Raw genomic sequence first — 24509 nt, 5'->3', positions numbered from 1 at the left:
TCCCAGATAATTACACTCTAATACGCATGGATCGCACCACGTCTAGAGGCGGTGGCCTTGCTATAATTGTCAATTATAATCTAGCCCTAAGACTCTCCTCAACTATAATACCAACCCTGTGAATCCCTCACAGCTAAACTTACCATTGCCAACAATCAAACCATCACTCTCCACTTGATATACCGACCACCAGGCCCCCTAAGCACCTTTGAGGAAGACCTCACAAACCTACTATCTGACAACTTAAAGAAAACTCTACTCAATGTCTCATTCTAGGTGACTTCAACCTTGGATTCAATGACTCACGTGACCCCAACGCCCTACAAATCAACAACATCCTCGAGGAACTAGGCTTCAACCAAAAAATTACTGAACCTACACATATCAAAGGAAGGACTCTTGATTGGATTGCCGAACATAATTGCCCAACCACTATTACCTCCTTAAAGCCACAGTTATGGTCCGACCACCACATGGTATCCTTCGCATTAGAAGCCTCCACACCTATAAATAATAGCATCCTAGCGCCCTCCGCACCGACCAGAAACAAAAAGAAAATTACCCTTGAAAACCTCATCCCCCTCATCCTTCCCACCTTAAATTCTATCTCAGATCAGACTGACCCTGCCACCATGGTAGATAAGTACAACAAAGTGATGTTAGCCTCTCTAGATGCTATCACACCTTTGGAAATTAGGAAGAGCAAACCCTGCCAACATCTAAATACCTGGTTCACACCATTACTGAAAGACATTAGACAAAAGAAACGCCTTAGCGAAAAAACTTGGAGATCAGACCCCTCAGACACCAACAAAAACAACTTGAAGAAACTAGCTACCCTCTACAAAAAAGAAATGATCCCTGCAAAACAAACATCCTACAATACCCGAATCACCCAAGCCAAATCCAACACCAAAGAACTTATCGCCATCCTAAAGGAAGTAGAATCCCCCATCCAAACCCCCGATTCCTGCCTCAAGGATAAGAAATGGTGCACAGGCATACAAAATGCCCTTGCCAACATGATAACAATGCTTCAGACTAAGATCAGTAACAAAAAAGCCACCATAACTGGCCCAATTACTGGCAACATAGGCACCCCATCCAAGGAAACGACTAACTCTTCACCCATTCCGAAATCCACTCCTTCTCCACCCACACTGGACATCCCTCCCTTCTACTTTCGCAAAGCCTCCATTAAAGAAGTCGAGAAAGTCATCTTCACTCTCAAACCCTCCAACTGCCAGGGCGACCCATGCCCAGCCCAAATCATAAAAGATGCCGCCCATGAACTCTCACCCTTCATCACTAAACTCATAAACGCCTCTTTCACATCAGGTACTATACCTAACAACCTGAAACAATCCTGGGCCCTCCCCCTCCTCAAAAAAAAACTTTGGATCCCTCCATCCCTATCAATTACCGCCCCATAACTACTGTGCCGTTCCTACTGAAAATCCTAGATAAAGTAGCTTATCTACAAATTCAGCACCACCTGGAACTAAACCACCTCCTAGGAGTTCGACAGTCCGGCTTCAGACCTCAGCATGGTACCGAGACTGCGCTCCTTGACCTTAAGGCACAAATAGATACACTAAGAGATAAAGGTACGAGTTCACTCCTGCTACTCCTTGACCTACCCGCCGCATTCGATCTGGTAGACCATGCAATACTCTGCAAACACCTGGTCGCGGCAGCCTGCTTCTCCCATGAAGCAGTCGCATGGATCCAATCCTTCCTAAACAACAGGACAATGCAAGTCTTCTAACCCCTAGCAGCTGCAGACCCAGCACCTATTTCATGCGGCGTACCCCAAGGATCATGTGTATCGCCCACCCTTTACAATATTTTCACAAAGCCCCTTTTCGATGATCTAGACGGTCTAGGTATCACCTACACGAACTATGCAGATGATACACAGATCCTCATCCCGTTGACGGGAGATTATAAAAAGGATTTGGCCTTTGTGAACAGAATCTACCTCATCATCCAGGCATGGATGGCCTCCCACGGACTATGCATGAATGATGACAAAACCAAACTCCTCCTTCTAGGCACCCCCTCTAAGATCAAAACATTAGGCCCCATCTATAACTCCTTCATAATTGACAACAATAACATTATTGTGGCTAAAGTAATAAAAACACTCGGTTTCTACTTAGACTCCACGCTCACCTTTGGCAGACAAGTGACTGCCATGGCCTCTGCCACCTCATACACCTGCAAGTTAATGAGAGCAGCCAAGCCCTTCCTTTCACCTAATAACTGCATCACCCTAGCAAGGGCACTAATCCTGTCGAAGTTAGACTACTGCAAAGCCCTCTACATAGGCAGTAACAAACACATCATCGCCAAAATACAGACACTTCAAAATAATGCCCTGAGAGCCGCCCTAAACTTCCCCAAAAGTGCCCACATATCAGACCTTAGGAGATCGACCAACTGGCTCTCCACAAAAGACAAAATTCTCCTTAAAACAGCATCTCTCACACACAAATGTCTCAACCACACAGCTCCAAAATATCTTATAGACAGATTCACTAGACAAACAGCCTCTCGCCCCTTAAGGAAAGCCAACTCCAACCTCCTGCTAGTACCCAGATTCAAACTCACTAAATCGGGTGGGAGCAGCTTTGCTGTTAACGCAGCACAATATTGGAACGCTCTACCCCCTGCTCTAAGAGAAGATCTCCCCTACCGACAATTTAGATCCAATCTGATTCAATGGCTAAAGAACATGATACCTAACCTCCCTCCACCGACACCTGGGACTTTATGTTTATCTTGTATATCTGGTTTGCTTTATTCATATGTCAATTTACTGAATATACATCTGCGATTCTCTGACTACACATGCCCACAGCCTTGTAACCACAGCTGTACCATGTTCAATATGTAACCTGTAACCTAAGCTGAACAACCCTCTTTTTGCCTTCGCGCCCGATTACCCCCGGGTCTGGTGCTCTATACAAATATTAAAACAAACAAAACAAACAAACAAACCATACTATACAGTATAGTGAGTGGGGGTTGCGGGGAACACCCCTGAGAAAAAAAGGGGGGGGGCTGTGGGGGTGTCCCCCGCAACACCCCGCTCACTACACTGTACAGTATAGTGAGCGGGGGTTGCAGGGGACAAACCCGCAGAACGCCTGAGAAAAAAAAATGAAAATAACCAGGGGCTGCGGGGGTGTCCCTGGCAACACCTCGCTCCCCATACTACACAGTATAGTGAGCGGGAGTTGCGGGGGGAAACCCCTGCAGCAGGCCAAAAAAAAATATATAAAAAGAAAAGGACCCTGTGGCGTCAGTTCCCGATCACAGAAGTGAAAGGGAACCGGCGCCGCAGGGACATAGCACGTCTTAAAAGGTAAGTAGGGTGTGCGTGGGGGTATGTTGGGGTGTGGGTAGGGGTGTGTTGGGGGTGTGGGTGGGGTGTGTTGTGGGTGCGTTGGGGTGTGGGTTTGTAGGGGTTTTAAATGTATGTTCACATGGGAAATGTACAAACCTTTTGTGGTGCGTACATTTCTCATGCAAACATTTCCGTCGCTGAGTTTTCCACGATGGAAAAATCACATAGATCCTCCTTTTCCTATTTTGTCCGTCACTCTCTTGTGAGCGGCGCATTTCATTACCCCTAGTTGTGTGGGAAGCGCTCGTGCTGATAACAATTGCACTATCAAAGAACCATGTTGGATCTTGGTGCCATGAGATGTCAAGAATCCCCTTTCAGCCCATAATTTCCCGAATTTGTGAACCACCCTGAATGCGTACTGACTGTCAGTATAGACATTTACACTAAGCCCCTCAGATATCTCACAGGCTCTGGTTAATGCGACAATCTCTGCAGCCTGAGCGGAATTATGCAGTATTCTCTTGCTCTCAACGATAGTATCTAATGTGGTAATTGCATAGGCAGCAGTGGAAGTACCGTCAGGTAGTTTGAAACAAGAACCATCACAAAATATTTCCCCATCTGGAGACTTCAAAGGTGTATCACTCAAATCGATTCTACCTTTTGTCTCTTGTTCTGTGATATACAGGCAATCGTGGGATGAGTCAATAGTGCGGTCAGCCTCTTGTGGAGACAGCAAAAGTTCAGCCGGATTCAAACAGCAGCATCTCTTAATTTGGATGTGCAAATAGAATCAACTCATATCTCGTGAGTCGAGCCGAGGTGAGATGCTGAGTCTGTGTTCTATTTAATAGAACGTCCACTGAGTGAGGTACCATCACGGTTAACGAGTGACCCAGAACTATACCCTCACTTTGTTTCACTGAAGAGGCAGCAGCAGCTGCAGCCCTCAGACATTTTGGTAAAGCGCATGCAACACGGTCTAACGTGGAGGGAAAATAGCCGCACAGTCTACTTCTTCCCCCATGTTCCTGTGTCAATACAGCCAATACGCAACCATCCCTCTCATGCACATGCAGAACGAAACTCTTTTCATAGCTCGGTGTGCCCAATACTGGCACTGAACATAACGTAGCCTTAAGCATATCAAAAGCGTCTGACAATCCGTGTCCCATGACAAAGGCAAAGGAACATCCTTCTTTGTCAATGCTAACATAGGTTTAATCAAAAGCGGAAAAAGTCGGGATCCAATGTCTACAGTAAGAAGCCATGCCAATAAAAGCTCTGACCTCCTTCTGTGTATTTGGAACAGACATGTCAGAGATGCTCTGTATACATTCAGGTGTCAGGTGTCTACCCTCTTTCAACAGGAGATAGCATAAAAAGGCAGCTTCTTGTTGACAGTACTGACATTTCTTCAATGAAGCTTTATGGCCATGGGCCGCTAGATGAATCAGCAACAACACAGTACGCTCCTTGCAAGCGTCCTCGGAATCTGCAGCAATAAGCAAATCATCAATGTACTAGAGCATTGTGCATGTGGAAGGCAATTCAAGCGTATCAAGTTGCTCTTTCAATGCCCTACTATAGATACTCTGACTTTCTGTGTATCCCTGCGGGACACGTGTGAACGGAAAGGAGCGTCCTCCTAAGGAAAACGCAAACAAATACCCGCTGTCAGTGTGGATAGGAATGCTAAAGAAGTCATTCTTTAAATCGACTACACTAAAAAGGGTGGTTGTAGCCAGAATCATAGTCAACATGGTGGTCATGTCAGGTACAATAGAGAATTGTGGCGCTACAATCTTGTTAATCGCATGCAAATCAATCACAAAACGGAAAGGTAAAGCATTGTCCCCTTTCTTATAAATGGGCAAAATTGGGCTATTACACACACTACCAGAAATCTTTTGAATCATACCCTGATGTATGAAATCTGAAACAATACTCACAATACTCCTCAACGCGTGTTCTCCTTCAACAGAGATTTTGTACTGTGGAATACTTGGCAGCGTAATACCTGATTTCAAAACAATCTAAACTGGTTCAACATTAAGGATCCCTAAATCATTGTCATTTACTGCCCATAAATGTGTAGGTACCTTACTCAGTTCACTCGGTAATGGCATAGATAAGAATTGCAAAGCTGAATTTTGTTGGGGAGAGATCATTAAATACACTCCATTTGGAGAAAAATAAATCGCAGCATTACATTTCTTCAATAAATTAATCCCCAACAAGTTTTCACTGCAATTTGTTGTTAACAAAAATGGACATGAATCAGTGAACCGCCCCAGTGCACTCGGTACCGGCCGGGAGACCGGACTAATCACTGACGTACAGTAAAACCCTACAAAAACATTACTCTGCCCTGACAGTGGGATATCTGGAACCCGCAGATGGTCAACAGAACACTTCTGTGCTCCAGTATCTATTAAAAAGGTATGCTCCCTATTCCCCACCTTCATCTATACGTAGGGCCCTCTTTGATCAACAGGAATATGCATTGGTTCCAGAGTCTGCTTTGGGCTGTCCTAGCGGAACAGTAGATCATCAGATGTGAAATCTTCGGTAAAATAGAAGTGTGGAGTATTATCAAAAACATTCCCATTACTCGCATTCTGTTGTTGGCCCCCTTGACTATTTGCATCTATGTCTTGTGGCTGAATCTGCTGATTCTGAGCAAATTGGTTTCTACCAAGATCAGTAATACCAGGCCGACCCCTCGATCTTCTTCCTATCGTCCCATAAGTACCCTGCATTCTCTGTTGGAAAGACAGACATTGTGGCCTCCAATGACCTTCCTGTCTACAATACGCACATTGGTTCATCTGTAGAGGACCCATCTGTGGCACGAACGGACCCCTCAGATGGGTGTTCCCCCCTCGCCACCCTCGCGCTATCTGTTGCAAAAGGACTCCAGTCTTCAAATCACCCTTTTTCTTTTCCACCTTCTCCTTTTCAATATTAACCCTATTTTCAGAATACTGGGTCATTTTTCTTGCCATGCACTTTCAGATGTCATAATCTGTGTCTGTATGTCAGGCAACAATCCTCGTACAAATTTGTCAACAAGCAGTCTCTTTCATGGTTCCGTGCTCAAATCTTGGCCACTTAAATCAGAAAAAAACTGTTCAAACCTATTAAAAAATACTGCGCACCCTCAGTCTTCCCTTGCATGCATGCTGTTAGTTTGTCCCATATAATCCTCTTCTCTGGTACCAAAGTCTTCAGCTTGGTCACTATGTGATTTGGTAACATTAATATAACCTGAGGCAGTTTCACGTCTGCTTTTCTAAACCCATCAGCTTTTTCTAAAGCACCCCAAGCATCACCCATTGCGTTTGATCATATACAGTCCTAATCTGCTTCCATAAATCTGCTGGTAGGATCACGGGAAACAATAGGTCGATGTTACCTAACATGAACACCGGCAAATTCAAAACTGATTCTATTTCCTTGTGGAACCCTGTAGGAGTCTTCCTAATGTTGGTAATCGACTGCTTGATGGTGTTCACTTCCTGCCTTGAAAACGGAACATGAACAAACTGTGACACGTAGAGTGTTGGAATGGTGGAGGCAGGTATTGATCCTGCAGCTGGAATTTCTACCTTCGGGACAAGGGTTGGAGATACCTCTCTCATTGGCAACTGTACAGTGGGAAGTTCTGAACGTTTATTAAGTAGCAAAGCCAAATCAAGTGAAAGAGAAGTTAGCGCGGTGTCAGGTGAAAATGCCCTCTTATAAATAACCATCATATCAGCAGGACAACACAAATATCTCTTCAGACATTCATCTTGCAAATACTCAATCATAACCTGTAACACCTTACACTGCATAGCTGGTGAATACTGAATAAATGTATCATGCACTTCAATAGGTGAAATTGAAGCGTCTGATATCCATCTAAGGGCGTCTCTTGTACAAATACGCATCTCTTCACTAATGGGTTTCAACTGAGGCAAAAATTGTTTCTTTACATACAATGACTGTCGCTCATCCCCATCTAATTCATCCTGATGCAAATGACCAAGCTCTTTTTTGTATATAAACAATTTTGCAACATGCTCCCGCACTTTCATCGCAGTGTCTCTTGAACGAGACAAGAAATTCAGGTCCCGCAACTCCTGAGGAACGACTGACTCAGTTAAATCACTCCATACTTCAGCAAGATACATACCCATTTGTTCTATCAGTATCTTTTGTTCAGGAATACCCCTATGGTCTGGCATTGAACTCATAGCAGCCACTTCGTCACCCCCTTCAATATATGTTTCGACCCATTCACACAGTTCCTTCTTTCTCTCTGCTGATATCGTGCTACGTGTTACTAGGTGGTGCAGGAAATGCCAGTGCTGCTGCGGTCGGCACTGTACTTATTAATGGTGGCACATATGCAGGTATCTTTACAGGGGGAGATACATATGGAGGTGGTGCAGTTGGATCGGTTCCTGAATTGGACCGTCTTTCATTTGGCAGTTTATTTATCAATTCATCTGACACATGGAAATCTTTTGACGGGTAAATCTTTTGTACATCTAATTGAAAGGCCGTATCCATACTCCTAATGGCTTCTACCTGTTTCTGCTGATCATGTGCTAAGGCTTTCTCAGCTTGTGTCATATGCTTGTGTGTGTGTTTCTCCCTACTTTTAAGTCATTGCGTGGCTTCCTTCCAGCAATCTCTAACAACGTCAAATGCTGTGGGTCTAGCTTTCTTACGTAATAACACAGCTTCTAGATGTTCTATTCTAGCCAATTTGAAACTTCCTAACTCAGGCCACTGAAGGTCTGGAGCATGTCTGGTCTATCGATGCCAAATACTTTTAAAAACAATAGCGCTCAATCTATACTTGAAGTACCTACATGTCGTACGCCAGCGACCGTTCAGGCGGCGCCGGTTGATTATGTCCCCAGTTACTAGATTGTCCTCCTCTGCAACAAAACATTGCTAAACAGGATGACAATTTACCAGGCATACTAAAATCACTGTCTTACTTGGCCAAAATATTTACGTGTAAATACTATACCAATTGAATTATCAGGAAAATGCCGGACTGAAACAGACTCACCCGATTCCAATCAATTCCAAAGAACAATCGCTGTGGCTGGCGGAATCCCCAAACAAGCCTCGATTCTGGAAACCCTTGCTGTGATGACCTCTAGGTGAAACGTGTCGAGCAGAGACCAGAAGTAGCAGACTGCAAGGAAGCACGTCTCATGTGCAGGGGCCCCCTGTACTCACTGATCTCGGTCTGACGGCCTCGTCTTCGCCAAACAATGATGAATCATCATCAGAAGGGTCCCTATTCGGGCGCCATGTTGAGAGTCCAAAAAGAGGCCGCTGCAAAGAAATGGAAACACACCAGTTTAGGAGTAAACCAAGAGTTCAAGTGGGCTCTAAATTTGCTTCTGCACAATTTGAGAGGTGCAATTTCATCCGTAGCTTGAGAGACAGTGGCATTGTAGAGGTCAACTAGCATGGTTCGATCTGAGGTAGCTGGTAGTGGGTTTAAGATGGGGTGGAAAAGGGGCCTTAGCTTGTCCACCATAATGTTGCGTTTGTTTCTTAAGAGAAGCGGTGGGGCTTGCAGCTTGATGCTAGAGTGTGGCGGGGAATCTTGGATGGTGAAGTTCAATAGAAAGTGATAGGTCTAGGCATAAGGTTCAATCGATGTAATAACTGTATTACAATTGAGGTCTGCCACCAAGTCTAAGGTTCTGCCTTTGACGTACGTCAGCTGATTGACCCTTTGCGTGCGTCCAAACTCAGTAACAGTGTTGGTTAGAGCCAAGGCCTGCTGAGCATTAGGGTCGTTGAGACCCATATTAAAGCCTCCTAAAACTATTATTTGAGAGTTAAGTTTAGTATTGGCAGTTAAAATACTAGTGATGTCTTCCTCAAACGAGCCGATGTGACCGGGAGTTGTGACTGCTCTGAGTCCCAGACTAGCTTTGGCAATGAAGGCAATGCCTCCACCTCTGGACGAATCCCTGTCTAGTCTTAGGATAGTGTAGTTCTCATGGATAGCCAGTAAGAGAGAGGGCCCAGCCGCTGCATGCAGCCATGTTTCAGTTACTGCTAGGAAGTCTAGCTGTTTATCCATGATCAGGTCTGCTATGGTAACTGCATAAGCTACCAGGGATCTCGCATTGATTAAAGCACCTTTAATTTGCTGAGGTTTGTAGCTGGAGGGTTTCAGTTTGGGTGTGATATTTTTAGTTTTTGATGCTTTACAGATCTTGGTAGAGGAAGTCCTTTGGAAATGGACTTGGCTAGGTTAGTTCAGTCAGCTGGTGTAAATTAAGAAGTTGTAGTAGAGTGATAGAGCATGGTAATTTAGGAGTTAGTTTGGCGTCTGTGCCTTGAATACCCTGGTAGGGTTTTAAATCACAGTATTCTTCAACAGACGGAGATCCTAAGTGCAGGTGATTAACTTCAAAGTCAATCTGAGGTAGAAACCTTGTTGGTCTGATATTGGTAGGCAGGATCGTGAGTGGTGGCAGGAATCTTGTTGACTTAACCCAAAAGGGTAGTATATTAGGAGAGGTCATGGTTTGGAACAGAGTCTTAATTGGCATCCCAGATTTACAGGGAGTAAGCTGGTTGTCTGTATGCAAGCTAGTTGCAGCTAGGGTAGAGGGGCTACCCCACAGGACGGTTATCAGGTGACTAACAGCCAAGACAGTAATGGCATGCATGGTTTAAAAGCTAACAGCTAGCTAAGCCAGGGGTCTGACAGACATGACACAAGGAGATCCTAATTGCAGGCAAAGAATAATCCAACTAATGGTCTTCACCAGCAAACCCCCTGAGCTACTATATAGAGGAGCAACATTTTGGTTTAACCAACATATGTTACTGCACTTTAACACAGATATCAATAGTTAATTGAGCATGTAGTCACTGGCAATGCACACAAGTCGGAGGCACAATAGTAGTTGAGCATTTAGTCACTGGAAAGGGTGGGAGGCAATGTAATCAGATAAATGTGAATGGGCACATCAATAGGGCAGTTACAATAGAGTGGGCTGCTTTGCACCCGTAATGGCCATGTTGGGACACCCAGCCGTAAGTGATAGATGAACAGTAACGCAATTACATATACAGGGCATTGGAGCCGTCTCCTTTGTTGACGAAGGCAGGCAATGCTAATCTGTAGCTGGGCACTACCCTCAGATATGATAGGCTAGATAGGTTAACGCTTGGTAGAACGTGGAAACGTAGTGATTCTTAAACAATCTAAGCATGAGAAAACTGAACATGAACGTGTAGAGGAGGAGCCAAGTACCCCCCCTTCAACCACTTCACCCATATTGCCTATATGTTGGGAACCAGAGTGTAAGACACGGGCAGTCCCAGTAAGAATACCAATACCAAGGAGAATCCTGGAAGCAAGGTTCCCATTGAGAAAACCATACCTGCATACAAGACAGTATGATGGCCATTTAAATGAGATTCCGGAAGAAGCAGAACCAATAAATGGCAAAGACGAATAGTGACATCACACAGAGTCCAGTTGACGTACATAGAAGATGCAGAGATGAGAGAATGTAGATATTCTATAAGGCATCAAAGATAGGTGATATCTTGGGATCAAGGTGAAGGAGCTTATGCTACAAGAACTGATGAAGATATCAAGCCATTTTACACGTGTACATATGCAAAGAAATGCTAGCAGATGAAGTATTCTTGAGACTGGCTTTATAGTGAATAGATTGCGGCAAGCGCCAACGTACATATATCTATATGGATGAATAAAGGATGGATGTTTCCACTACGTATTATAGCAGTGCTGGACTAAAGAAAGAAAGCCTCATTTCCAGTGTGTCGCAGTTAAAAACAGTTGCATTACAAAGTGAATCTCAGAAAGGCGATGCTGGATGAGCCCAGGAAGCCAAGGTCTTATCAGAATGGAGTAAGCTGACATTGGATACAAATCGTGTGAATGAACAAAACTCCTGTTCAGAAGGCATGGGCAAAACAAAGAAGATGTCAGAGGTCTATTAGAAAATAGTATTTTAAATACATTAGAAGCTTGATTTTATAGTCTTCAGTCACGTGGAAGGATGAAATTGGACGAGCACGATGATCGTCCGCACCTACACATGAAGGCAGAGTGTGCCTTCACTCCCCTGAATTCTCCAGAGCAAAGAACACTCCCAAGCACAAGTTCAAAGTCCGACTTGACAGCAGACTACTGAGGTGATGAATGATGATATGCTAATTGTGGGGAAGCTATGGTTAAGACAAGCTCACTAGTACCTGGAAGCCCAGCCTGCGTGCTGCTAACGTAGGAAGGTACTGACGGAGGTTAGAGTACCAACCAATTGTAGGGGGCCACGTAATTAAGGGTCCTACAGTTTGTGTAGCCAATGGGACGTTGTATATTTAGTGACGTTCATAGTGGCCATTTTGGGGGGAGGGCTTAGTTGTCCCCCCTGATGTTAAGAAACCAATAATTTATTCTTACTCTCTTAGATTAGTATGGAACGTATTTCGATGTTCACTGAGAGCCTATTACCATTACTCATAGGTTTTTGTAGTTTGCCACGTAGGATGACATTAGTAATTATGTAGGTTAAAGTCAATGAAGATGAGATTTTAGTATATAAGCTAAGTTTTTCATAAAAATGCGTTGAGTAAGAAGATCGAGCGTGTTCGTTGATGTTCGTTGTACTCCCTGTTTTAGATAATTGATACTAAAAGAGTTATCTTTTTTGCCAACTACCTGAGTCGTTTTGATTATTGATGTATGAATACATTCTGCATCCCCATCCATCTGCAGGGTATTGCTAGTCATCTTAAAGAGCACGGGTCATCCAGTTCAAACAATACAGTAGTGTATTCTTTCGGCAGCATATACTGAATGATACGAGAAATGTAGCCAAATATTTTCGCTTTGGAATGTAATTAGTGCTGTGCTTGTCGTCATTACTCATTATAATCGATACAGTTTTGAAGAGTGTTAATAGTGTTTCCGTACGTGACGTGACAGAGAGTATCAGAGGAAGACAGGATGTTAGAATACTGGCGGGTATCGGGCTCTGCAGCTGTGCTTTTAGATATATGAACTTAATTCAGCATCTTACCCTGAAAACCTCTGTGGGTCGGGAGTCAATCGTGAATGTGGTATGCACAGTGCAGAAAGTTACAGAAGCACCAGCACGGCCATTGCGTGGACAGAGCGCAGACAGGGCCTTTTTCTGTGGCCTTCTTTGTGGGCCAGCGTTCGTCTGCCGGCAAAGCGGATTGGCTGTAAATGGGGCCTGGTTGCGTAGCAACCTGTAAACAGCCTCAATCTGGACCTCATCTGATGCCGGCCCTTTTAGAATCAGGAAGCAACTTTAAACAAACGTAGTTGAGACAAATTACACTCGATTCTTCACAGGAGTCGTGGAATGTTGCAGAATAAAAAGGGAATCACGGGAGCCTTCACTAGCAATGTCGGCTCACTGTTCCCTTAGTGGGAGAAGTACAAGGGGTCTCTGGGTCTCCGTAGTGTGGCGATCAGGTCAATGGAGCAGCTGAGTCTTCCTGAAGAGTTGAAGGGAGGGAGAAGGGCCCTGTTAAGTTCCGCCCTGCGTCCCGCTACGCGGTGACGCAGGGCGTCCTAAATAAAAGCCCCGCCCCCGCGTTCGGGAGGCAGTTCCGGGGCCGACCAGCAACCTGTGTGGGTGTATGATTCTTCGGCTCCCGCTGGAGCTGCACAACAGGCCGTGCGGCCTACCAGCATTCTGCCAGCCCCCGCGCGCGCAGGCCGAGGGCTGCCAACATAACAATGGCGACGAGGCGAGATGAACTCCACTACACGCTCGGTGTTTTGAAGGCACCCTAACGCCCTACAGCCATCGCGGCGAAATATTTGGACACCCGGTGGGGGTGGAATCACACACGTGACCCCCCACCCCAAAAAAAGAAAAAGAAATTTTTTTTTCTCTCTTCCTTCTCTCTGCCACTCCGTTTTTTGCCCCATCCACCATGACCAAAGCTCTTCCTCTGGGCACTGGAGAACCTGGTGGCATCTGGCATCCAACACCAGAGGGCAGCAACACGGAGTGACGGGAGCGCCAGGCCCTGAACTGTCCCACACAGCGCCTGGGAACGGCAGCACCTCCAAGGTAGGCCCGACGTCGCGGCGCTGGTGGTCGTCGGAAGAACTCACGACAACACCGATCAGGTCCACGCCAACATGGCGGCCTGCACGTCCACGCCTGGGCCCACCACGCCGTCCAGAATTGCGGCGAACCTGTCCATGACGTCACCTCCACCTCGCACACACGGGAGTTCGTCGACACTGGTCCAGCCGTTTGACCCATTCACGGATCCATCATCGAGCGGACCCAGATGGCAGCTGTGGATTCAGAAATTTGAGATGGCGATGGAGTGCAAAGAGATTACGGCGCCCAGGAAAATGAAGGCACACCCACTACTCAGCGTGGGTGACGAGGTACTGCGCATTTTCAACTCCCTGAACATTGATGATGGCCAGGATGCATACCAAAGCGCGAAAGATGCCCTCACGGCTCATTTTCTCCCTCAACTAAATCCAGACTATGAGACGTTTCTCTTCTGCACCACCTTACAGGCAGCGGAGGAAACCCTTGATGCATATCACACCCGTCTGAGAAAGCTAGCCATGTCCTGCGAGTTCACGAACGTGGAGAGGGAGATCAGGAGGCAAATCATCAACGGGATACACTCGGAAAAGCTAAGGCGCCTGATACTTAGCGAAAAGGGTATTCCCCTACAGCGGATCCTTGAACTAGGACGTCAAAGGGAACTGGCCCACACCAGAGCGGCCAGCATGGAGGCCACGCTTCACAGGCTGCAACCTGCTCTCAACACAGCTATGGTGGCCCGGATCACCAACAGACAATCCTCGAGGGACGAAAAACAGTGGAGGTTACGGCCGAAACAGGTGGCAACCGCGCATTCCGGGGCCCACAGAGTGCGGCTGGTGCGGTGGCCCACGACATGGCCGTCGCAACTGTCCTGCTCAAGGCACCACATGTGGAGCATGCGGCCGGAAGGATCATTACGCAAAGGTATGCCGATCAGCGGACACCCCCATACAGCCCCCACAAAACCCGCCGGAGAAGAACGCGACCAAGAAAAAGAAGCAAGCCAGCGCCAGAAGGGTCGCAGTGGCCAACTCTTCCACGGAGGATGAAGGGGATGATGTCTCGGCGATGCAGCAGGACCCCACCAAGGACATCGAGAGAAAAGGGAGGAAGGTATACCTGGTGTCTGCACTGTGCCAAGGTCGGGGACCACGAAGAAAAGCCGTCCGAAGGCGCAAGTGCATGGTCACCATCCAAAACCAGTGCATTCTCATGACCATCGACACAGGCGCCTCGGTGAACGTCATGCCCGAAAGCATTTTCCAGACTCTAAACCCTACACCAGAGCTGAAAAGCACAGACACTCTGTTGTATGCATACGGCAGTCGAAAGCCCCTGCCGGTGATTGGCAGGTTCCGCACTACGCTGGAACACGGAAAAAATAGACTATGGTCCAAGGTCTATGTCGTGAAGGCAGGAATTGAGAGCCTCCTGAGTGGGGACACAGCGGAGGACCTGGGAGTGGTCCAATTCATCTGCCATGTCAACGAAGACAAGGAGGTGGAGCAGATGCTGAACCAATACCCTGACTTGCAAGAGGGAATAGGCTGTTTAAAAGGGAAAACCATCAAACTTCATATTGATGAAACAGTGCAGCCGAAAGCCGTTAGGCACCGGAGAACGCCATTCCACATGAGAGAACAAGTGGAGCAGGAACTCAAGGCATTGGAAGAAGCGGGCATCATTGAGGAGGTCACAGGGCCCACACCGTGGGTCTCTCCAATGGTGGTGACACGGAAGCCTAAGCAGCCTGGAAAGGTGCGGATCTGCATAGACATGCGTCTCCCCAACACTGCCATTAAAAGAGAACGCCACATCACCCCAACGATCGACGAAATCGTGGCTGACCTCACAGGGTCGTGTGTATTCTCAAAGATTGATCTCAAGGCGGGATATCATCACCTCAAACTCCACAGAGACTCTCGCTACATTACAACGTTCTCGACGCATTTGGGGCTGCGGAGGTACAAACGCCTAAGTTTCGGAATATCGTCTGCTGCTGAGGTATTCCAGCAAACCATCCAGGAGGTCATCAGAGGCATCCCTGGTGTCCTCAACGTGAGCGATGATATTTTGATTCACGCCCCCGACAAAGAAATACATATCAAGAGGCTTCACGCTTTACTGGGCAGACTACAAGATGCTGGGCTCACAATACACCGGGAGAAGTGTGAGTTCCTCAAATCGGAGATTACTTTTTTCGGGTACAAGTTTGGCAACACAGGCATCTCCCCTGACCCGCAGAAGGTCGCAGACATTCAGGCTGCAAGCCCACCGATGACCCCCACAGAAGTGCGCAGTTTCCTAGGCATGGCCACCTACTGCGGGAGGTTCATCCGAAACCTGGCCACACTATCTGAGCCGTTGCGGGAACTCACCAAGGCCAACGTCAAGTGGGATTGGGGGCAGACATGCCAGGATGCGTTCGAGAGCATCAAGGACTCCCTGTCTGCCGACACCAAGATGGCCTACTATAGCACCGAGCTGCCCACAGAACTGTTCGTGGATGCAAGCCCCGTGGGGCTCGGAGCCATCCTAATGCAAGTCACGAAGGAAGGGGAGAAGAGACCGATAGCATATGCATCGAGAGCCCTCAAAGAGACCGAACAAAGGTACTCACACATCGAAAAGGAGGCCATCGCTGTGCTGTGGGGGTGCCGGCATTTTCACCTCTACTTATATGGGCGTCGGTTCACGACGATCACGGACCACAAGCCCCTACTACCCATTTTCATGGGGACGTCAGCACACCCTCCGGCACGAATCACCAAGTGGTTACTACACCTCCAGCAATATGACTTTAATCTCATCTACCAACCGGGCAGCGGAAACCCGGCGGATTTTCTCTCCAGGCATCCGCGAGAGGCCACCCAACAAGAGATCCAAGTAGCTGCAGAGACGGAAGAACACATATGTCAAGTGGTGCACGCGATGAGACCCAAGGCGGTGAGCATCGAGGAAATCGAGGCGGAAACGCTCAAGGACCCGTGTTGTGACTTAGTGAAGGATGCCATCCTCTCAGGTGACTGGAAGACCTTCATGAGACACACGCATAACAGAACAGCGGAAGCAAAAGGGTTTTTGTACGGCATATTCACAGTCCGGCAAGACTTGTCAATCACAGAAGGTGGACTGATACTAAGAGAAAACCGCATCGTAATCCCTCTCAAAATACAAGACAGGATAGTGGCCCTAGCGCATGAAGGACACCAAGGACTGGTAAGGACAAAAGCCCGTATTCGGCACCGAGTATGGTTTCCCCAGATCGAGGAGCGGGTCGAGACACTCGTTAGCACGTGCCTATCCTGTCAGATAACGGGGGCCCCGCCAGAACCGGAACCAATCATATCAGCAGAACGTGGCCGCTCTCGCTGGGAGGCCATCAGCATTGACTTTTGCAAGCTACGAGAGGGCCTCCACCTGTTGGTGGCCGTGGATGATCACTCCCGATACCCGGAAGTTGAGATAGTTGAATCCACAGCAGCTGAAGTGGTCATTCCGGCCCTAGAGAAAATTTTCGCAACTCACGGGCTACCGACCTCAATCAAAAGCGACAACAGGCCACCGTTTACGGGAGAGGACTTCAAAAATTATCTACAGGACCTCAATGTAAAATATCATCATATCACACCAAGACACCCCCAGGCAAATGGGGACGTAGAAAGGTTTATGAGAACCATCAACAAGGTGCTCAGGGTGTCCAAGGCGAACGCCAGCCCCTGGAAGGTTGACCTCTTCCGATTCCTCCGGAACTACCGGGTCACGCCCCATAGCACAACCGGCATACCACCAGCGGACCTCATGTTTGGCACTGTCATTAGATCTTCGATCCCGCATCACCCAAGCAGGACCCCGGACGCGGTCAACGAGGAACGCACAGAAAGAAGGAGAAGGGATGCTAACGCACACATGAGTGGCAAGCGGAGAGCGAGGTCGTCCCATCATCAAGTGGGTGACCAAGTCATCATGCTACGAAACCCCTCCAAGTCAAAACTTGATACCAGGTACGAGGAACTTCCATGGACCGTCAGTGACCGGCATTGAACCATGGTGACTGTGACACGAGGACGCCGTCAAGTGACGAGGAATTCGTCATGGTTCAAGGCCGTACCCCGTACCCTGTGGACTGATAAGGAGGGCCATCGGGAAGGCGAGGATACTCAGCCCAGCGAAGAAGAGCCGGAGGCCATCCCTGAGGAGACAGGAGCGGGGGATGGAACCTGGGAGCCGTTGGATGCACCCGGCCTCGAGGGCCCGAACAGCGAAGGTGAACCAGAGCATGAAGCAAGGGGGAGTGCTCCCCGAGAAGGGCGATACCGGCTGAGAACAACGACGAGACCGCCAGCCAAGCTAAGTGACTATGTGTGGTAATTAGTGCCCCGGTGCCATGAACCCCAATGGCAGGGTAGCTGGGTGTCGAAGACTGTAAGTTCATGTTGGACTTCGCCGTTGTTGGTAGTTAGCGTTATGTTTGTTTGTTTTATAATAAAGGAGGAATGTTAAGTTCCGCCCTGCGTCCCGCTACGCGGTGACGCAGGGCGTCCTAAATAAAAGCCCCGCCCCCACGTTCGGGAGGCAGTTCCGGGGCCGACCAGCAACCTGTGTGGGTGTATGATTCTTCGGCTCCCGCTGGAGCTGCGCAACAGGCCGTGCGGCCTACCAGCATTCTGCCAGCCCCCGCGCGCGCAGGCCGAGGGCTGCCAACATAACAGGCCCCTGCCCTCTCCGCTATGTGAAGAAAATGGTTCTGGTCAAGCACGGAGCGCAGACAGGGCCTTTTCTGTGGCCTTCTTCGTGGGCCAGCGTTTTCCAGCCGGCAAAGCGGATTGGCTGTAAATGGGGCCTGGTTTCCTAGCAACCTGTAAACAGCCTCGATCTGGACCTCATCTGATGCCGGCCATTTTAGAATCAGGCGGCAACATAAACAAACATAGTCGAGCCAAATTACACTCGATTCTTCACCAGAGTCGTGGAATGTTGCAGAGAATCACGGCAGCCTTCGCTAGCAATGTTGGCTCACAGTTTCTTTAGTGGATGAAGTAGAAATAAATAAAAGGGGTATCTGTGCCTCCATACTGCAGCAAGCAGGTCAAAGGAGCAGCTGAGTCTTCCTGAAGCATTGAAGGGAGGGAGAAGGGATCCTGCCCTCTCTGTTAGGTGAAGCAGATGGTTCTGGTCAAGCGCTGAGCGCAGACAGAGTCTTTTTCTGTTGCCTTCTTCGTAGGCCTTAAATTCACCAGCTGGTGAAGCGGATTGGCTGTAAATTACGGACTGGTTGCCTAGCAACCTGTAAACAGCCTCGATCTGGACCTCATCTGATGCCAGCCATAACCCTACAGTGTGCTAATCCATTTTATGTGCATGTTACTCAATACAAACACCAAATACATAGAAAATGAACAATGAACCTAACTCCATTCTCATCACTAGCTCTCCAGAAATTACACATCCTTTCCCTAACCCAAAGCCCTGCTCTAATCCTAACCTTAGTCTTACCCTAACTGCAATTCAAACACTTACCCTAATCCCTACTTTACCCTAGCCACTAGGTTTATCCTAACCCCTATCCTACACAACACCACCTGCACTATCCAACCTCACTATTCCTTTCTTTAACACTTACCCAAACCAGTACTCCATTAGCCCTATCCTTACCATAAATCCTACCATGTCACTAAATGCCTATCCTTACCCTCACCTCTATCCTAGCCCCAAATCATTCAATCACAAGCCCACTCAACCCTCCTTAACCCTAACACTTACCCTGGAAGCACTGCAGTTTTGGCTACTTTTTAGGTGCATTTTCTGCATGGTGACTTTTTCACTGCTGAGGTATTTTCGTCACACCTTTTTCAATGACTACATTTCTGTTGCCAACATTTTTACTGGATTTCCCTCTGTATGTCCTCATTGGATTTGTTGTCCGACTGGATTATTTTCTTAATTGTACTTGTGATTTTGTTAAGAACCAGCTGTAAATTACGCTTTTATGGATTTTCGGATTTGGTGCAAGTTTCAAGGAAAAAGCTAAATGGTCCGTTACCATATCTGACCTGACTTGGGGCTTCATCACGAGATGGGCTGTAGCCCTTAAATGTGGCGGTAACGGTATTACCGCCACATTTAAGGTCTGGTAATATCACAAGTTGGGCGCTAAATGGGCTGTTTTACGTCCAGCTTTTTTCTGGAGGTGAAAATCCCATTTAGCGCCCTGTATTACAACCGGCTGTATTAGCATGCAGTATTAGCACCTAAAATTCCCCATTGGGTTCAGTGGACTCAATGGGGATTTACCGTTAACACCCAACCCGTGATCCAGTGGTAATGCACCGGACCAGTGGGCGCTAACACAGCCGGGATACCGCCCAACTCATGATGAGGCCCTTGGAAATCCTTTATTGTTTCCCAATCGCTGACCGTGATACAAAAATAATCAGTGGTAGTCTTGCCAATGTCAAACATTGAGTCCTCAGTTTCATCTAAGATATCTGGTGGCCCGTTACCTATTTTGAGGTTGAAGACCCCTCCCAGGATGTAGCAGATGTGTCTTTTACTCTGTAAGCAGAACACTGTGTCCATACTCCGTTTCAAGTCCCAAAGGGCAGATCCTTCAATGGCATCATAGCTATGATTGAAGTGAGTTGCAAAGTAAAGGATGTAGTCGATAACGGGATCAGGGTAGCTTCCCAGGCAACTTTAACCAAGGTGACTAGACCTCTGTCGTGGTGTCCTTAAATCTTTCTTGCAGCATCAATCTGACAGAATGTACGCTCATCTAGAAATAGGGTCTCTGTTGCCCATGACTCTTGCAGAAGGATTACACAGAAAAGTTATAATTTGGTTAAATCCTCTGGATTTTTCAGCCTCTCATCCTCCCCCACCAAATTCCAGGATAAAATAGAAAGGAAATGAGTGCCCTCTGCCAGTGTTGATAATGGAGCTAGATCCCGTTCCCTCATGGAGTACCCGAGTCAATAGTCAGTCAATTTCTTCCAGGAATATCAAAGCCTAGAAGCGATTTTCAGATATAATTGGCCCTGTGAGGCTCAATAGGTAGTCACTCAATTTCTTCCAGGGTTATCAAAGTGTAGAATCTATTTTCAGAAATAAATGCCCCCGTTTATCCGATCATAGGTTGTGGGGTTGGTCATGACAAATTAGTTCTGGATGCAAAATTTTCGATATATGATCAGTGTAATTTTTGCCAACCCTTGTGAAGCTACTTCGCAGTGATTGTTGGCTTTCTGTCGCTTTCGTCAAACCTTTAGTGCCACCATTTGCAGTTTGCAGGGATTTCATATAGATGTATGTTAGGGGTTCTATGTCTAAGGGTCGCACACAAATGTTTGCACCCATGTCATAAGGCACAAAAAGCTGTATTCTGCTGATGTGACCTTTTGTGCAATGCCCTCTCCCTTTCCTTGTCGGGGAGTGCCCCCCGAACCTACAGCCACTATGTGGCCCCCTCTCCCGCCCCCTCCCCCAATTACCTGCAGCTCGCTCCGGCCCCCTGCTCCCGGCGTGGCTGCTCCATTTACAGTCTGCAGAGCATTGCGCAACCTTTTGGGCCTTGGGCTTCCGGCGCCGCGCTCTGCTGACTGCAAACAATGTTAGGAGCAGAAGATTGATTTTCCTGTTTGGCAAAAAAAAACACCAGGTCAGAATTCAAATGTCTATCTGCCAAAGTAGAATCTGTAAAGGTAAGATCAACACAATGGGCCTCATTACGAGGCAGGCGCTCCCATAATGAAGAGTGCCGGTACGGAACCGGCACTGTTCATTACAGGATGCCTGATTATGAGGTCCCCTAGCGGGACCTGGAACAGACGTCTGGTAAAACCAGGCATCCTTTCCGGGTCCTGCGAGGGGACCAAGGAGCTAATAACGGGCCTGTTATTAATGGGCCCGTTATTAGCTCCATCCCCATTCCAATTGAGCCCTATCGGGGCACAAATGGGAATGGGGAATGGTTTTGTGCATGAGGAATTACCGGGTCCTCCAAGGTCGGAATGACCCGGTAATTCCTCATTCACAGAACCCGGTACTGGAACCCAGTATGGAGGCAGCCATGCCCTCATTAAGGGCATGGCTGCCTCCATACTCGTAATGAGGCCCAATCACTTTTTTGCCTTTTGCCCACGCTTCCAACATATATGGTGATATGGCGTGGGGTGAAAATACAGCCCCAGAGTGACAGTGATTGAGAGGCCACTGAAGGAGCTATTATCAGAATGAAGCTGGCTGATGTTGATACCTATTGGAAGATGCAGGCAAGTTCAAAACATTTCCTTCAGACATGAGACCTAGTGAGGGAACGAAAATGGGCCTCCCTCAACTTTGTCAAAATTGAAAGGCACTCAGCTGAAGGAGAGTGTGCCTCAGAACTGTAATATTGCTAATTGTGTCGAATTGATTCCAAAACGACATGTGGTGCTGTATATGCTGACTTTGTGTAAACTGGGAAAAGGCACATTTTGACAGATTTAAAACTGCACCCGTAGACATGGGAAAAGATACATTGAAATGCTGTGCATTTGAAAAATACAAAGGAGGAATTGTGCCTTACATTCAAAAAGTTAAGCCAAGTGACATATTTCATTTGACACGGAGAAAGCCACTTACTTTTCACAAATAAACTGACATTTAAATGGAAAGGTCTACTTGTTGTAGAAGTGAACAATAGTTTCCTATGTTAACTATGGCCTATGGGTGAATAATACCAAAACTGAACTTATATTTGTTTAAATATTGTATTGTAGTTATAAACAGCAGGCCCAGATGCGAGACAAAATGTCATGTTAAACACATCTTTTCAATTTAAAATGCTATTATGTTAGAATTATGTATGCAGCTTGTTTTCCCCACTGAACTTAAAGGTCTGTGCCTCTTAAAAGTTGACCTCAAGACCTTTGGGCTGGGCCCACCAGGAAAAGCAAGTCTGGTTTTCAGCTTAACATACAAAGAAATACAAAGAGTAGATCAGAATTGTGGAGGGGACAAATAAGATGGCTAGCAAAAATGACCTCTAAGGTCAGGCCTCCCAATTAACTGTGCATTAGCTGTGAAGAGAGACCTTTGAAGACACTTAATGGAAGAGTGGAATAACATGAGCCATGCAGATGTCCATGTCATGTGACTGGAGAGAAATTAAACTCATGAGGGTCTGTGTTGGGAATATGAAACTACGGCCTTCCATATATATGCATTGCTATTGATAAACATTGGACTCCCTTTTCCTTAATAACAGGAGAACCGTGCATCGCAGTGAGCTCATTCAGGACTAATATTAATGATCACAGAATGACTGTCAGGTCTATTTATGTGATGTATAGAATTTGAGTTAGTAAGTAAACCATGATCCTGACCTTCTCATAATTCAGAGGAATTCGAAGGTTTGTGAACTGATAGAATACAAAATTACTTTTTGAATAGTGGAGTGGCATATTTTTCACTATTTCGGGTCAGGAGCAAATCGCGAAAAATGATAGCTCCTCCCAGGAAGGTGGTGCCGAAATCAAATTTGCATTTCCTGATTCACCATAAAATATAGAATTTTAAAATATATAAAGTTCATGCAGTTATCTGAAAATTGAAGGTAGTTGCCATGTAGTGAGATTTTGTATAAAAAACAAAATTCAAAGACATGTCATTTTGAAATGATGCATCTTCCTCCTCCCCCATTATCCATAATACAGACCTGTAAACTCCTTGCCCTATAAGCTGGCAGTGGGCAGATTAATGGGAGGGTGAGAAAGAGAGATGTCCAAACCGTAGCATTGGAATATTAACAATATGTAAGTGTCATCAGCCATATAAAATAACACTTTTCAATCTAAAGGGGACAGAGAGACATAAGGGATAAAAGATGAGAGCAGACTGACAACAACAGAGAGCTGGCAGAAGGAAGGCTGACACCCAGAAGAGCAGATAGACAGGAGACCCTGGAACACTTACTGGGGACATTTGCCTGGAAGCCCTATCTGGCTGCAGGGACATTGCTGTGAAGAGAGACCAGAGGTTTGGGCCGCCTACCTTTTAATGAAAGAAGGTCTGAAATCTGGCTGGCCTCTTGCGCTAAGAACAGAGATCTCCCATGTAAGTAGATATATCCCAAAGCCGTCAATTGTGTGGGAAGCTACCTGCCTTAATCCCTTTCCATTAGTGGGTGGGGGGCAATACTGGGTAGACCCACACCATATTTGACTAAAAAGATAACTCAATTAATTCCTCACAGAAAGAAATCCCTATCCATTTAATTGAATTGTGTTGAGAACTACCTGCCTTAATTCTGTCCATTTAATTGTGGGTGAGGGAGTTTGGGGGGAAAACCCATGTAGACCATTAGCACATTTAATTAAAGTTAATTCAATTAATTCCCATATAGAAAAGATCACAGGATGAGTTTTGTTACAATTCGAAACAAACACATTTCATACCCAGTGTTGTATAGCCGTCAAAGTTAATAAAGTACGTGGGTGACTCTACTTTTCTGAAACCCCTGACTTCCTTACAGAAGGTAAGTGTGTATAATCCCAAAATAAGTAACCCTAAAACTCTGCCATTCAAGTGGATTTGAAGTGTGCAAAATGAAATTTCCCATTTATTTATTCACTTGCATAATCAGAAAACCAAAGTCCTGCATATTCTTCAAATAAATGCCTCTAAACAATTTCCATTGAGTTCCTTTCCCAACCCACCTTTCTAATAAAAAGCCAAAATGATGTTCCTACTGTGTTGCCACTCCCTGTACATTACCTTCACACTAAGGGGTCCTATATAGCTGATGCCTGGGGGTCGGGGTTGCTGGGAGAGAAGAGCATTGTGATAGCCCAAGCAATCACTGGGTGTTGTTCAAAATTTCCCATCTGTTAATGTGCAAAGAAATCCTATGTGTGTTTTGATTTCAAGTCTTCAAATTCAACCTCTGTTTGTTGTAGTTACTGAAAGTCCATTAAGAAATACATGTCAGTCAACTGATGCTAGTAATTTGCATTTGTGATTATTGTGTTGTGCCACAGATTGGTGGCTGG

The sequence above is a fragment of the Ambystoma mexicanum genome, chromosome 4q (genome assembly GCF_040938575.1).
Source record: "Ambystoma mexicanum isolate Mex_15411 chromosome 4q, UKY_AmexF1_1, whole genome shotgun sequence".
Taxonomy (NCBI): Eukaryota; Metazoa; Chordata; class Amphibia; order Caudata; family Ambystomatidae; genus Ambystoma; species Ambystoma mexicanum.
The sequence above is the reverse complement of the archived record's forward strand: the minus strand, read 5'-3'. Positions refer to the sequence as shown.